This window comes from Carya illinoinensis, chromosome 5 (genome assembly GCF_018687715.1).
Source record: "Carya illinoinensis cultivar Pawnee chromosome 5, C.illinoinensisPawnee_v1, whole genome shotgun sequence".
In the NCBI taxonomy this organism is placed as follows: Eukaryota; Viridiplantae; Streptophyta; class Magnoliopsida; order Fagales; family Juglandaceae; genus Carya; species Carya illinoinensis.
Genome location: NC_056756.1, coordinates 34,635,340 through 34,651,479, shown reverse-complemented (window position 1 = coordinate 34,651,479; position 16,140 = coordinate 34,635,340). Strand labels below are relative to the sequence as shown.

At 37.7% G+C, this 16,140-nt stretch overlaps 1 non-coding gene across 1 annotated transcript; it reads right to left on the bottom strand.

The window, feature by feature from the left end:
* Positions 1-3,119: 3,119 nt before the first annotated feature.
* On the bottom strand, positions 3,120-3,226 carry LOC122312081. The gene has a single exon (XR_006242995.1). It is a non-coding gene; the product is annotated as a small nucleolar RNA R71 (small nucleolar RNA).
* Positions 3,227-16,140: the final 12,914 nt, after the last annotated feature.

Below are 16,140 nucleotides of genomic sequence, written 5' to 3'. Positions count from 1 at the left end.
TACTTTTATGAATCAATAAAGTTTATTTTTCAATCTCGAGACAGGAAGATTTGGGTGAGATGCCTGGTGCATTGCGTGAGATGCATTTTATTTATGAGTGGTTACGTTCTGCATCAATTTTGGTAACCAGAGCAAAGGTTCCCACCGTTGTTATACCATGCATCTCATGGTATTTACTAATCGACTATGATGAGGTACTATTTGAGGAGTTGTTGTTGTTAAGACAATGATTGATGTCTGTCGATGGCTACATTAATAAATTCCATGAACTCAATATCTGTAGCCGTGTTTATGAAACAGAGCTCCAATCCATCGCAAGATACAAAGCAGGGTTGTGAGATGATATTCAGAAGGAACTGATAACTATTTGATTGACGAGCGTGGAAGAGGCGTATTAGCTAGCACTACGTCTGGAGCAACAGAATGGATTGGCCACATTTCAAAAACCCTCTAACAACTGGACAACTCTTGTGTCAAAGGAGAACTTGAACCAAAGAAACTAGACTTCCCCAGCCGAATGCATGATGTATGATACACTAATGACACCGGACAAATGGGTTCAAAGCCGTGATACAGGAAAAAGCAAGACTAAGGAATGTTACAAGTGTGGGGGACATGGTCGTTTCGTAGTAGTTTGCTCCACAAAGAATAGAGGTTGGCCTTATTATGTGAAAACACGATTACGTCTGCCGAGGACAAGATGACCTCGGATATTGATGAAGATGACAAGGTTGCAGAATCAGAGGAAATACTAGAAGGGTCCCAACTGCCAGTTTGTGTGATCCGACATGTATTGACAAGACAAAAGAAAGAGGAGCCAGTGAGGAATGATTAGTTATGCAACAATATTTTCCACACTTGGGTGGAACACGAAGGGAGATCCTTGAATCTGATTATTGATAATGGGAGTGGAGTGAACGTTATCTCACAAGAAGTTGTGCAAAAATTGAAACTCCCAGTGGATAAGCACCCACAACCGTATCGGCTACACTGGGTTGACGATATCTCTATCCCAGTGAAACACCAGTGTTTGATCACTTTCTCCCTTGGGCAACATTACGTTGAGACCATACGTGATTGTCAAGATATTTTGATTATAATATCTGCTTACAAGTGAGAGAAATCAAGACTGAGTAGTCTAGAAAGTGAGATTAATTGTGAGTTTTTTAGACAAAAGCCTTGACCTTTGGAATTGCTAGTTAAGAGAATAAATTCACCATTTTACTTGTTTCATGGGCTGATTGTTTTGCTTGCAGGTATTAAGGCTCAGTCCTGAGAATTAAAGTCCAAACTAGCATGTGGCCCAGTCTTGAGTTCAAGCCCAACATGTGTAAAGGCCTCTGCTGTGGCTTATCCTCAGTCATCAAGAAAGATCGAGAAACACCTCAACCCTTAGAGGGCAGAACCGAGAACTAGAGAGAAATGGTTAGAAGAGAGAGAAGATGGAGATGATAGAAGGAGGGAATAAAAGGAGAAGAGGCACACCATAGAGGGGGATCATCGATTCACGTTCATGCTTTGAATCTTTAGTTACTTTCTATTTTGAGAACGATTGTAGTTTTTCTTGCTTTTTAGGGTTTCCAAATTATCTATCAAATGATGATTTGGGGCTAGTTTCCATAGCTAGGGTTATAGAGGAAGGGGCTGTCGATGGTTATTTGTTGCTGTTATACTTAACCTAAATCTGTTGTTGTATTTTCATGCCCTATTTACTATCGGTTTGGAAAGATCTCTTGTTCTTAACCTGTTGTAGACTCACGACACATCAGGATATTGAAATAATCAAGGATCTATCCACTGTGAGTCTTGAGATAAAAATGGATGATAATGCAGTGAGGGTTTTATTTCTATCGTTGCCTTCATATGAGTTTTTCTGTTCTTTGGTTCTTAAGTGTTAATTTCTTGATTGAGTTAACATGAGTAGATGCACCCAACAACTATAACTTGATGGTAGAGGAAACCGTAACCCTGTGTCCCTAGTATTTACACTTTCTGAAAAATACTTCCTAGTTCTAAGTTTTAAAGACTTTATTCACATTTTACATTCTTTTTGTCCCAATTTTAAATATTGTTAATCTGGTTTTCATGTTTGCATTATCCTTAGAAGAATTGAATCCCTTGCTTCACTTGTCAAACTACTAAATCATCCTACATTCAGTGCAACCCATTGCACACAGCCCCTCATCAATCTCTCCGCATTTGTAAACAAACCTCTCTCATAAAGGGAATTTGTTTTACCATACTTTATCCTCCACTTGATTTATGCCGTTTTACTTACTTACATTTTGTTGGGTTATGCTAACATAGTCGTCCCTGTGGAAATGACCTTGGGCACTCACACTATATTCTAAACATGCTTTTATACTTGGAAGCATTATTTTGAGTGAATCAAGTTTTTGGCACTGTTGCCATGGACAACTGGTGAAACATAATCTTTCTTGCAAAAAAATAGAAAAACAAAAAAAATAAAATAAATAAAAGGAGTGTATCTGTGAACCTATTCATAGAATGGGTAACAACTCTTACCTCCCTTGTTGAATAATTTCTTGTGCCTCTGTTTTGTTCCTTTAGTTTGTCTTACATCTGTTCTGAACTTTTTTTTTGTTTAGAATGCATGTCTGTTTGGACTAGAGATCAAACATCACGATTAACTAGTACTGAGTCATTTTCATCCATAGAGTTTGCATCCATATCTTTTGAGTCATCATCTGAAAATTTAAGTAACCTGGTTGAAAATGAGGATCGAGAAATCTTGAATCAGAATAGGACATTAAGAGAGTACTTACAGCCATTCAGAACTAGTTCCCCTTCCTGCATTATTCAACCTTTAAATGCAAACAATTTCAATTTTAAACCTGGAATGATCCCATTGATTCCTCATTTTCATGGAATGGAATTTGAGAATCCTTATTTGCATATTAAAGAATTTGAAGAAGTGTGCTTTACATTCATGGATAGGACATGTACTAAGGAAGTGATTAGGTTGAAACTGTTTCCTTTTTCCATTAAGGATAAAAGCCAAAACATGGCTGAATTCTTTAAGGCCTCGGTCCATAGGAACTTGGCAAGAGATATAAACTGAGTTTCTTAAAAAATTCTTTCCCATGCATCGAACAAATGCCCTGAAAAGGCAGATTATGAATTTTGGGCAAAAAGATAGTGAAACTTTTTATCAAAGCTGGGAAAGGTTTAAGGATTTATTGAATGCTTTGCCCTCATCATGGTTATGAACATTGGAGAGTCATTAGTTTTTTTATGAAAGCTTGCATCCCAAAATGAAACAGTTTGTTGAAACCATGTGCAATGGTGAGTTCTTTGGCAAGGATCCTGATGAGGCCTTTGAATATTTCAATTATTTGACTGAGAATGCCTAGTCATGGGATGTTTCTGATGTTGGGGATAGGTTTGAAAATGTAAGGGGTACAATTGGGGGTGGAAAATATCAACTCAAAGAGGTTGATGATTTGCATGCTAAGCTAGCCCTGATTTCCAAGAAATTAGAATCTCTTGAACTGAAAAAGAGTTAATGAAATGTATGTGTTGCCCCCAAATGTTGATAAATGTGGGATTTGTGAGGACCAAGGGCATAGCACCCATGCATGCCCTACTATATCTACTTTTAAGGAGATATTGTTAGATCAACCTAATGCTGTGAACATGATTGCTAAGAATTATTCAGGGCCATTTTCTAACACTTACAATGCAGGCTAGAAGAACCATCACAATCTCAGTTGGAGAACTGACCAGCAAGCTTCTTCGTCCATAGAACCCTACATGCCCTATACATCACCATCAGGACCTTCACATTACCCCAACCAACATCACTTCACCTAGAAAAAGAATTTAGAGGAATCCATACAACAACTCACTATTAACCTCCAACAGTTCATGTAAAGCCAAGCAACCATAAATAACCAAAACTTCCAAGCCATAAATGACATAAGAGGAACACTCACAAAAGTGACTATCACTTTGAGTATCCAGGAAAAAGGAAAGTTTCTAGCCCAACCTCAACCCAATCCACAAGCTTAGCCACCTCAAGTAGAAGGGCTCAATGTGAAGGCTGTGAAAGCCATCACAACCTTGAGGAGTGGTAAGATTGTGAATAAACCTGAACATATCATTTGAAACTCAGGTAAGGAATCTAACTCAAAACCAGATGGTGAATTACATGTTGAAAATTATGAGATTCCTGAGTCTATACCTGCTCCATTTCCTCAAAGGTTGATTTCTGTGCATAAAGAAAAACAAAATTATGAAATTCTAGAAATTTTTAAACAAGTCAGAATAAACATTACACTTTTAGATGCCATCAAACAAATCCTTGCTTATGCAAATTTTTTTAAGGATTTGTGCACTGTTAAAAGAAAGTTGAATATTAAAAAAAAAAAGCTTTTTTCACTGAGCAAGTTAGTGCCATCATCCAAAATCACACACCCCCTAAATACAAAGACCTTGGCTCACCTACTATCTCTTGCATAATTGGTGATGCCAAAATTGGCCAGGCTTTGCTTGATTTAGGATTAGGTTTAAATCTATTACCCTATAGTGTGTATGAACAGTTGGGATTTGGTGAATTAAAACCAATTTCTATAACTTTGCAGTTAGCTTATAGGTCCCATTAAAATGCCTAGGGGAGTTTTGGAAGACATATTAGTACAAGTAGATAGATTTTATTATCTTGTAGACTTTGTTGTGCTGGATATGAAACTAACTGCTCCAACTAATGTCTCTTCTGCTCCAGTGATCTTAGGGTGACCCTTTTTAGCAACCTCTAATGCTATTATAAACTATAGAAGTGGTGTTTTAAAACTGAGTTTTGGCAACATGACTTTAGAGCTTAACATTTTCAATTTATGCAGTTAGCCTCAAGAACTAGAAGAAGTGTAGGAAGTCAATTCTTTGGAAGCAATCCCCTTTGAGGATCTATTCTTAAATATTGACTCTGTATGATTTTTTTGAAAATTCTATTGAAAAATTTCTATCTATTGATGTTGATTATGTCTCTTCTATCCTTGTTGTAGGAAGCTTAAGTGATACCCAGTGGAGGCCTAAGATTGAACCTTTGCCCCTCATACCATAGCCCACTAAGTCCTCAAGTAAGGAAAGCCCACTATTGGAGCTAAAAGCCCTTCCAAAGGAGCTGAAATATGTTTATCTGGGACCTGAGGAGTCTTTTCTAGTGGTAATTTCATCTCAGCTCACTGCTGAGCAGCAGAGTAAGTTGCTTGGCATATTAGTACAACATAAGTTTGCCATTGGGTGGACCATTGTTGACATGAAAGATATAAATCCCTTAACTTGCACCCATAGAATTTATTTAGAGGAAAGATCTAAACCGTCTAGGGAGATGCAAAGAAGATTGAACCCTACACTGAAAGAAGTGGTTAAGAAAGAAGTCCTGAAATTATTAGACATGGGTATTAACCCTATAGTAGATAGTCAATGGGTAAGTCCCATTCAAGTGGTACCAAAAAAATCTAGTATCACAGTGGCCAAAAATGAAAAAGGGGAATTAATAACTACTAGAATGACAACCGAATGGAGAATGTGCATAGACTATAGGAAGCTGAATGCAGCTTCTAGGAAAGACCATTTTCCTTTGCCTTTCCTTGACCAAATCTTAGAAATGGTGGCTGGGCATGAATTTTACTGCTTTTTAGATGGTTATTCTGGGTATTACCAAATCGAAATTGCCCCTGAGGACCAAGAAAAGACAACATTTACATGTCCTTTTGAGACTTTTGCTTTCAAAAGAATGCCCTTTGGCCTGTGCAATTCCCCTGCCACTTTTCAAAGATGTATGTTAGGAATTTTCAGTGATTTAATTGATGAAACAGTTGAAGTTTTTATGGATGATTTTTTAATATTTGAAAAAAGTTTTGACTCATGTTTAGCTAACCTGAAAATTGTTTTGGCCAGGTGTGAAGAAAAGCAATTATTGTTTAACTGGGAGAAGTGCCATTTTATGGTACAACAAGGAATAGTCCTTTGGCACATTGTGTCTGAAAGGGGTATTGAGGTTGAGAAATCTAAAGTGGAACTGATTGCAAACTCACCTATCCCTAGAAGTGTAAAAGACATAAGATCACTTTTAGGCCATGTTGGTTTCTATAGGAGATTCATAAAAAAATTTAGTTCAATCTCAAAACCTTTCTGCCATTTGTTGATGCATGATGTTAGTTTTACTTGGTCTGAAGAGTGTCAAACTGCCTTTACCCAATTGAAAGCTAACCTCATTACTGCCCCTATAATTCAACCGCCTGACTGGATATTGCCATTTGAGATAATGTGTGATGCTAGTGATTTTGCTGTTGGGGCAGCATTAGGCAAGAAAAAAAATAAATTTCCTCATGTGATAAACTATGCTAGAAAAACCTTAAATGATGCTCAGAAAAATTACTCTACTACAGAGAAGGAATTGCTAGCTGTAGTATTTGCATTAGAAAAGTTTAGGGCCTATTTGCTTGGTTCTTCTATCAATATCTTTACTGACCATGCTGCATTGAAATTTCTGTTAACAAAAAAAGATGCAAAACCTAGGCCCATCATGTGGATCCTTTTATTACAAGACTTTAACATCACAATAAAGAATAAGAAAGGGGTGGAAAATGTTGTAGTAGATCACTTGTCTCGGCTTACCTTGGACTCAACCATTCAAAATCCCCCTATTTCTGAATCTTTTCTTGATGAGAATTTATTTGTAGTCAATATTTTATCCTGGTATGCCGACTTGGTGAATTTTCTGGTGACAGGTCAAACTCCAGCCCATTGGACAGCACAAGACATTAGAAGAATGAAAGCTGAGTCTAAGTTTTTATTTTATGATGAACCTTACCTTTTTAAATTTTGCTCTTATCAAATAATTAGGAAATGTGTTCCTGATAATGAGTTCTATACCATACTCACTTTTTGCCATTCTGAAGCCTGTGGTGGGCATTTTTTTGCTCACAAGACTGTAGCTAAGATTTTACAAAGTGGTTTTTATTGGCTAACAATGTTCAAAGACACTTACATTTTTTGCAAATCTTGTGAACCTTGTCAAAAACTGGTGGGAATTACCAAAAGAAACATTACACCAATGCAACCAATTCTAGTTCTAGAAATCTTTGATTGTTGGGGCATAGATTTTATGGGGCCATTTCCCTTCTCTTTTGGTTACCTCTACATTTTGCTTGCTGTTAATTATGTGTCAAAATGGGTTGAAGCCATTCCATTCAGAAACTGTGACCATCACATTGTCTTGAAATTTCTCAAAGAAAATATTTTTGCACGGTTTGGTATGCCCAAAGCCATAATCAGTGATAATGGGACCCATTTTTGTAACAAACCCTTGGCTCTTTTAATGAAAAAATATGGGATCCATCACAAGGTTTCCACACCATACCGTCCTCAGACCAATGGCCAAGTTGAATTAGCCAATAGGGAGATCAAACATATTCGTGAGAAAACTGTCAGCCCTAATAAAAAAAGATTGGTCTGTGGGGTTATCTGATGCACTTTGGGCATATAGGACTGCTTACAAAACAATTTTGGGAATGTCACCATATAGAATAGTCTATGGTAAAGCATGTCACTTGCCTGTAGAGGTAAAACCCAAAGCTTCCAACATATTGCTGAGTTGGAAGAACTTCAAAGGGATGCTTATGACAACGCCAAATTGTCTAAAGAGTGTATGAAGCACTTTCATGACAGACATATCCAAAGGAAATCCTTCTACCCGGATCAGCAAGTGCTGCTATCCAACTCCAGATTACACCTCTTCCCCGGAAAGCTGAAATCTTGATGGAGTGGTCCTTATATGGTAAAAGCTGTGACTTCCCATGGAGCTTTGGAACTTTTAAACCCTTAGAATGGTAACACCTTCAAAGTTAATGGCCAGAGATTAAAACCATTTTTCTCAAACTTTCCACTTGGAGAGACTACTCTGAATCACCTTAATTCCATTTCTTTTTAAATAATTGCTTGAACTTGTTAATAAGGTTTCCCTTTTGGGTGTAGTATTTTTTTCTTCTGTGCATATTTCCCTTTGAACACGCCACACTTAGGTACTGCTCTAACTCTGCACTCTTTCACTTTTTCTCATGCTTATAACTCTGCACCATTGAGGACAATGCTTACATTCAATTGAGGGGGAGTAAAATTCAGTTTCAGGCTAGTTTTAGTCTTATGACATTCATCTCAGTGTCATAGTGTTGCACATCACAATGAACCACCAGAGGCATTGTCAATGATTGGTTTATAATAGCAGCAACAACTTCTTTATTCACTTCTTAGGAAGCTTGATCAGACTTGATGAAATAAAAGCATATGAAAATTTGGGTAAAAAAAGGGGTTTATTTATGTTAATATGTCTCTTTAACCAAGATTGTTATCATAAAAGGGACTCTTGCTGAGTATTGACACCACTTACACCTAGACAACTTGGAATGACACTTTGTGGGTATTAATCTAATCAGTCTAAGCAGTTGTTCAAGGTCTCTAATGAACCATATCATATTGGCTTAGGAAAAGCGCTAGTAAAGTTTTTATACTTGAGAAAGGGGACAAGCCAGGGATCTATTTCAAAAAAAAAGAAAAAAAGAAAAAAAGAAAAAAGAAAGAGGACCAATTTAGTGTAATAAGAAAAGGCTGTCTACTTCTGGGACTCTTTGTATGGAAAGATCTTTCAAAGTGAAGTAGCGTGAAAGCCACTTTTACAATGGTTTTGAATTAGAGAGAGAGAGAGGTTAGGGCTCCACTTGAACAACTGCTATGGATGAGACAATTAATGACCTCTGGTGGTCAACCATGGAATCTATATTCATGACACACAATGATCAACAACAATCATCTTTCTTTGATACTTACTTTGGTGATTAGACAGTTTTTTGCATAAACTCCTTCTTAGAACTAAAATGTCTATTGCATTCTGGAATTGTCTGATTGGTAATTTCCACCCATGAAGGGTATAAGGGTAATTGCTAATATTTGTAACCAAACACTACATTTGCTAAGAGACTAGCAAAAGGTAAGTTGGGGGGTGTGATTGTCAAGATATTTTGGTTATAATACCTGCTTACAAGTGAGAGAAATCGAGACTGAGTAGTCAAAAAAGTGAGATTAATTGAGAGATTTTTAGACAAAAGCCTTGACCTTTGGAATTGCTAGTTAAGAGAATAAATTCACATTTTACTTGTTTGATGGGCTGATTGTTCTGCTTGTAGGTATTAAGGCTCAGTTCCGAGAATTAAAGTCCAAACTAGCATGTGGCCTAGTCTTAAGCTCAAGCCCGACATGTGTAAAGGCCTCTACTGCGGCTTATCCTCAATTATCAAGAAAGATCGAGAAACACCTCAACCCTTAGAGGGCAGAATCGAGAACTAGAGAGAAACGATTAGAAGAGCGAGAAGATGGAGATGATGGAGGGAGGGAATAAAAGGAGAAGAGGCACACCATAGAGGGGGATCATCGATTCACGTTCATACTTTGAATCTTTAGTTACTTTCTATTTTGAGAATGATTGTAGTTTTTCTTGCTTTTTAGGGTTTCCAAATTATCTATCAAATGATGATTTGGGGCTAGTTTCCATAGCTAGTGTTATAGAGGAAGGGGTTGTCGATGGTTATTTGTTGCTGTTATACTTAACCTAAATCTGTTGTTGTATTTTCATGCCCTATTTACTATTGGTTTGGAAAGATCTCTTGTTCTTAACCTGTTGTAGACTCACGGCACATTAGGACCTTGAAATAATCAAGGATCTATCCATTGTGAGTCTTGAGATAAAAATGAATGATAATGCAGTGAGGGTTTTATTTCTATCAGTGCCTTCATCTGAGTTTTACTGTTCTTTGACTCTTAAGTGTTAATTTCTTGATTTTGTTAACATGAGCAGATGCACCCAGCAACTATAACCTGATGGTAGAGGAAACCCTAACCCTATGTCCCTAGTATTTACACTTTCTAACAAATACTTTCCAGTTCTAAGTTTTAAAGACTTTATTCACATTTTACATTCTTTTTGTCCCAATTTTAAATATTGTTAATCTAGTTTTTACGTTTGCATTATCCTTAGAAGAATTGAATCCCTTGCTTCACTTGTCACACTACTAAATCATCCTACATTCAGTGCAACCCATTGCACACAGCCCCTCATCAATCTCTTTGCATTTGAGAACAAACCTCTCTCATAAAGGGAACTTGTTCTACCACACTTTATCCTCCATTTGATTTATGCCGTTTTACTTACTTACATTTTGTTGGGTTATGCTAACATAGTCGTCCCTGTGGAAATGACCTCAGGCACTCACTATATTCTGAACATGCTTTTATACTTGGAAGCATTATTTTGAGTGAATCAATACGCTGTGACGTGATCCCTATGAAAGCCTGCCACCTGCTATTAGGTCGCCCTTGGTTGTACGACAGCAAGTCAAGTATGATGGTTATCAGAACATGTATTCCTTCATGTATAATGATAAGAAGGTGACCTTGCAATCAATAAAGATTCACGACTTCGATCACCCATCGTGTGAAGAGCGAGTACTCACACTAAGGCAGTTCTCTCAAGCGAGCCACGACCATGGAATTATTTTTGTCTTAATTGCCAAGATCACCATGGAGGTACCAATTGTCCATAAGTCCTTGCCAGAAAAAGAACTCTTGGAAGAGTTTTCGGATCTTACTCCAGAGGAACTTTCGCACTTTCTTCCCCCCATGAGAGAGATCCAGCACACCGTGGACTTGGTACCTGGGGCAACCTTGCCCTAGTTACTGGCTTGCCAAATGAGCCCAGCGAAACACAAAGAGCTCTAGCAACAGATATAGAGCTTGCTTGACAAAGGATTTATCCGTGAGTGCCTTAGTCTGTGTGCTATACCTACCTTACTCACACCCAAGAAGGACGGAAGTTGGCGAATGTGTATTGATAGTCGTGCGATAAATAAAATTATGGTGAAGTATCACTTCCCTATTCCACTCTTAGACAACATGTTAGACGTGTTATATGGTGAGTAGATTTTCTTCAAGATTGACCTACAGAGTGGCTACCACCAAATAAGATTACGACCTGGGGATGAGTGGAAAACTGCCTTCAAGACGAGAGAGGGACTTTTTGAGTGGCTTGTAATGCCATTCGGGCTCACAAACGCCCCCAGTATGTTCATGCATGTCATGACCCAAATACTCTGACTATTCATTAAGAAGTTTGTTGTGGTCTATTTTGATGACATACTTGTGCTTAGCAACAGCTACCTCGACCACTTACAGCATCTGCGCCAGGTAATGGAAGTGCTTCATTTTGAAAGTTTCTCCATACATTTAAAGAAGTGCACATTTGGCCAAAGTTTGGTAGTATTCCTAGGCTTTGTCATTTTGGACCAAGGGGTTTCCACTGACCCCACCATGGTGCAAGCTATTCGAGAATGGCCCACTTTGAGTAACGTCCACGAAGCACGTAACTTTCATGGATTAGCTTCATTCTATCTTCGATTTATTCAAGGATTCAGTAGCATCATGGCCCAAATGACTGAGTGCACAAAGAAGGGTCCATTCGTATGGACTCTAGCGGCCGAATGAGCGTTCCAAACAATCAAGTAGCATCTCACCAAGGCCCCTGTCCTTCGACTGCCCAAGTTTGAACAACCTTTCGAAGTTGCCCGTGACGCATCCCATAAGGGCATAGAGGGAGTCCTCTACCAGCAAGGACATCCCATTGCATACTTAAGCGAAAAACTCAACGAGACTCGATGCCTTTATTCTACTTATGACCTGAGTTTTATGCCCTTGTATAGTCTCTCCACCACTGGAGACATTATCTCATCCACCACGAATTCATTCTATACATTGACCATGACTCCCTTCGGCACTTATAGTCCTAGAAACACCTAAGTGCCAAGCATGCTCAATGGGTGGATTTCATCCAACAATTTTCATCCGTCCTCAAGCATAAGATGGGATCCAAAAATAAAGTCGTTGACACCCTTAGCTGCATGACCTTGTTGCTTACCGCCCTCACAGAAACAATGACAGGCCTTGACTCCATCAAAGCATAATACAGTATCGATACCAAGCTTGGTCCTATATATGCAGCATTGCAATTAGGTCTTTCTCCACAACACACTGACTTCACCCTTAGAGATGGGTTTCTTTTCTACTGTAACATTTTTTAATGGATACAAGCATTCCAGCCTTCATTACCCGTGAACTGCATGCAGGAGGAATTGCTAGGCACTTTGGGTGTGACAAAACTATTCAGCTTTTTGAAGACAAGTTCTGGTGGCCGAGCCTCAAACGAGATGTCTAGAGGATGGTTCAACATTGTCGAGTTTGTCAGTTGTCGAAAGGGCAGAAACAAAACACAGGTCTATACACACCTTTATCCATACCAACTTAGCCATGGGAGGACCTTAGCGTGGACTTTGTGCTTGGTCTTCCTTGAACCATACATACACATGATTATATCTTTGTGGTGGTAGATTTTGATTACGTCTAAAAAATAATGCGGTAGTTGTAGTACAGGTTTGGGGGTGTCGATTCCACAAAGAGTCAAGTTAAAAGAATAGCAAAAGGAATAAATAAACTAAAAATTTAAGAAGACAAAAATCAAAGTAGCAATGTAAGACAAATCATTTCTGAAAAGAAATAAATTGAAGAGCCAAAATGTAATAATGAAAAGGTTTGACCAGAATTAATATCAATAAAGCATCAGGAATCCCTTACTTGAACTTGATAATTCTATCCATATCAGATTCATTGGATACTCAATTAGATAGCATAGCACCATACTCTCTAATTGGGAAGTATATCTTTATAACCAATTTATTCAAATGTAATTCTTGAAAACTCCTCTTCTTTTGAAAGCACGGATTGCTATCCTATTAGACTTAGGTGTAAAGATCATAAACACCTTAACAATTCCATAGAGAAAGCATGACTGAATTTATGAAAATTATTGATTGTAAAATTATCCAAATAGAAGGAAGACTAATAAAAGATGATAAACAAGAATTGTATCAACAAGAAAGTTTATTACATGAATCCGATAGAATTGAAATCATCATCATTCAAGCAAGTTCATCCCTAACCTCACCAAGGAATTAGCTCCCCATTTGAAAGAAGAAGAATTTTTTTTTATTTTTTATTTATTTTTTTTTGGAAGATGAGTTTCTCCAAGCCCTAGCATCCTCTCTCCCAAAAACCAAAAGGACCTTTTCTTTTATGCCCCATTGGCTCTCTATTTCCCTCCCTTTTCACGAGCTATCCCCAATATGGAAAGAAAATCACGTACAAACTTGGTAGGTAATACTCTAGGTTTCCACGTACATATTGCGGGCCATTTTTTGCTTAGTAAACAAATGTAGAGGAAGATATGACCATAATACTAATAGATACTCAGAGAGGCTATGGATTCTGAATATTTTTCATTAATTGCTCTTTCCTTCCTTGTTTATGACTCGAATTTCTTTGACTTTGAATGTATGAAATTCTCCTTTGATTATTCTCTTCTTTCTTATTAGCTAGACTTCAGTTTAATCATTTTTAAATTCATTCTTGCAATAAAATCATTAGACACTGAATCAAAACTTGGGCATTATGAAATTAAAGTTTAATTTGGAAAATCATAATCAAAAAGCCTAAATAACACATATAATCTAGCAATTAAACTTGTAAAAGCCATGTTCAGAGTACACTTTCGTGCACTCATAAGATCTCTTCTAAAAAATGGCCCACTTTCTGCCATGTAGCTGGACATATGATGCATCCAAAGTCGCCACACTATTTCTTGCTGAGGTGGTACGTTTACATGGTATTCCAAAAACTATTATCTCTGATTGCAATGTTAAGTTTGTTAGTTACTTTTAGAAGACCTTATGAGCGAAGGCAGGTACGAAGCTCTAGTTTTCTAGTGCATTCCATTTGCAAATGGATCGCTTAATGGAATCAATCAATCGAAGCTTAGGCAACTTACTACGCTGCCTCATTGCGGACCACAAAATCACCTGGGATCTTCTTCTCCCTCATGTTGAGTTTGTGTATACCAACTCAGTCAACTGTAGCATGGGTCGTTTGCCATTTGAGATAGTCAATGGACTTAAGCCAAGGACACCACTAGACCTTTCTCCTTGCCATTATAACCTAGAGTCAGTGAGGGAGCTGTTGATTTTTGTAGACATCTGCAGGAAGTCCACCAAGAAGTGCGCAACCATATAGCTTGTAGCAATGCAACTTATAAACAACATGCGGTTACTCATCGTAGGCACGTAGAGTTCCAACCTGGGGATCTAGTACTCACACTTATCAGTCGAGAGAGATTCCCACAAGGGGCAATGATCAAGCTACACTCCCATAAAGCTGGTCCCTTTAAAGTATTACGTCATTTGGGTCCGAATGCATACTTATTTGAACTACCACCAGATGTACAAATCAACCCCATCTTCAATGTAGAAGATTTGATGGCTTATCATGGGATGATACTTTGCCAATTGAGGATCATAGAAGTGCTTGCAGTAACAAGCCTAGGGAAGCCATTGAAGCCATTTTGGATGATCAGATAGTGTCCACCTGATGAGGGGGATACCATAAGTTCCTTGTCAAGTGGAAGAACAGACCACTATAGGATTGTTGCTGGCTAAAGACGAGGTCCAACATATTGATCCAGATTTGTACGAATTTTATCAGGCCCAACATCCATCAGAGTTGGATTCTTTTAGGGGAGGGGAAACTTGATGGAGTCCAAGTTAGAGATAGAGTTTGGGCATGAGAAGGAGTCTTAGGAGTCAGTAATTGTTAGTAAGTCTATTTTCCATAGTTAAGAATAAAGAGATAAAATCCCCATGTCGCTGCTTACTAAGTTATTGTTTTTGAGTACAAGTCTTTATTATCGTAGTTCAGTCAGATTTATTTGTTAACAAAGTAGTTAGGATTGTAGTCTATTTAAAGAGTCAAGTGTTACAATAAGAGATACTTTTAATCACCGATCCAATCATATCTCAAGTTATGTTTTAAAATAAAAATATCGTTTTATCTTAGGTTATATTTTTTTTAATAAATAAAACAAAGACTTTTTGGGGAAAACTCCCCAAAACATTAGCTTTGGTTTAAAAGTTCAATCCCCCACAACTGTGTCACTCTCTCTCTCTCTCTCTCTCTCTCTCTCTCTCTCTCTCTCTCTCTCTCTCTCTCTGTGCTTGAGTTGGATTTTAGATTTTTTTCAATTGGTTGCCAGAGGTGGTTTAGGCGATCGGGGGTTTTAGGCGGGGTGGGCGGATGATCGTGGGGGCCAATCTGCCCCCCTAGGCAAATGGACGGGGGCACTCTTCCATGGAGGGTGGGGTCAGGCCCTGGGGGCCCAACTCTTCACTTCTTGCTTGAGGTTTGCGAATAACATCTTTACCACGTTTATCCCTATGACAGGGTTGTGCATATTTGCAATTAGCTAAGCAAAACAGAAGAGACTTTATATCTAAAGTGAGTGCACTCATAACAAAGGTCATAATGACCCCTGTGACAGGGTTGTACATATTTGTAGTTAGCTAAGTAAAACAAAAATTACTTTATCACAAAAATGAGTGCACTCAAAACAGAGGTCATATTATATACTTGTGGCACGACCCATAACCAAAGGAAAACAAAATGTTATGCCTTGAAGTTTTTAAATACAATGCAATAGCTAAACAATATACTTAATAGTATTGTATAATTAGATAAAAATCTCAAACTTCATATTCACATTTTATGCAGTAGAGAAACAGAGTACGAAAGATTGCTCATGTCTACATTAGTATGATAAAATGTCACATTTTATTTCTTAGATACACAGAGTAGTGTAAAAAATAATTGAGGTGGGTTTTATAACAATAAAATGCAAGTTTTCTAAAAAAATCAACCTTAGCTTATTTTAGGTAAAGTCTAATATAGGAGCACTGCTTACTTGATTGTTGTAAAGTACTATCTAAGTCTTGAACCCAAATAGTAGTATTATCACAATTTATTCCAAAAACTATCACTAACCTATTAATAGTTCGTACAAGTACAAAACCAACCTAACAACTAAAATTCTAAAACTTGAACTATGGCTCAATATGAGCCAGAATTCACTACTTTAATCAATTACAATTAAACTCGGCGCTACAAACATCCACTCTAAATTTTTGACTACGA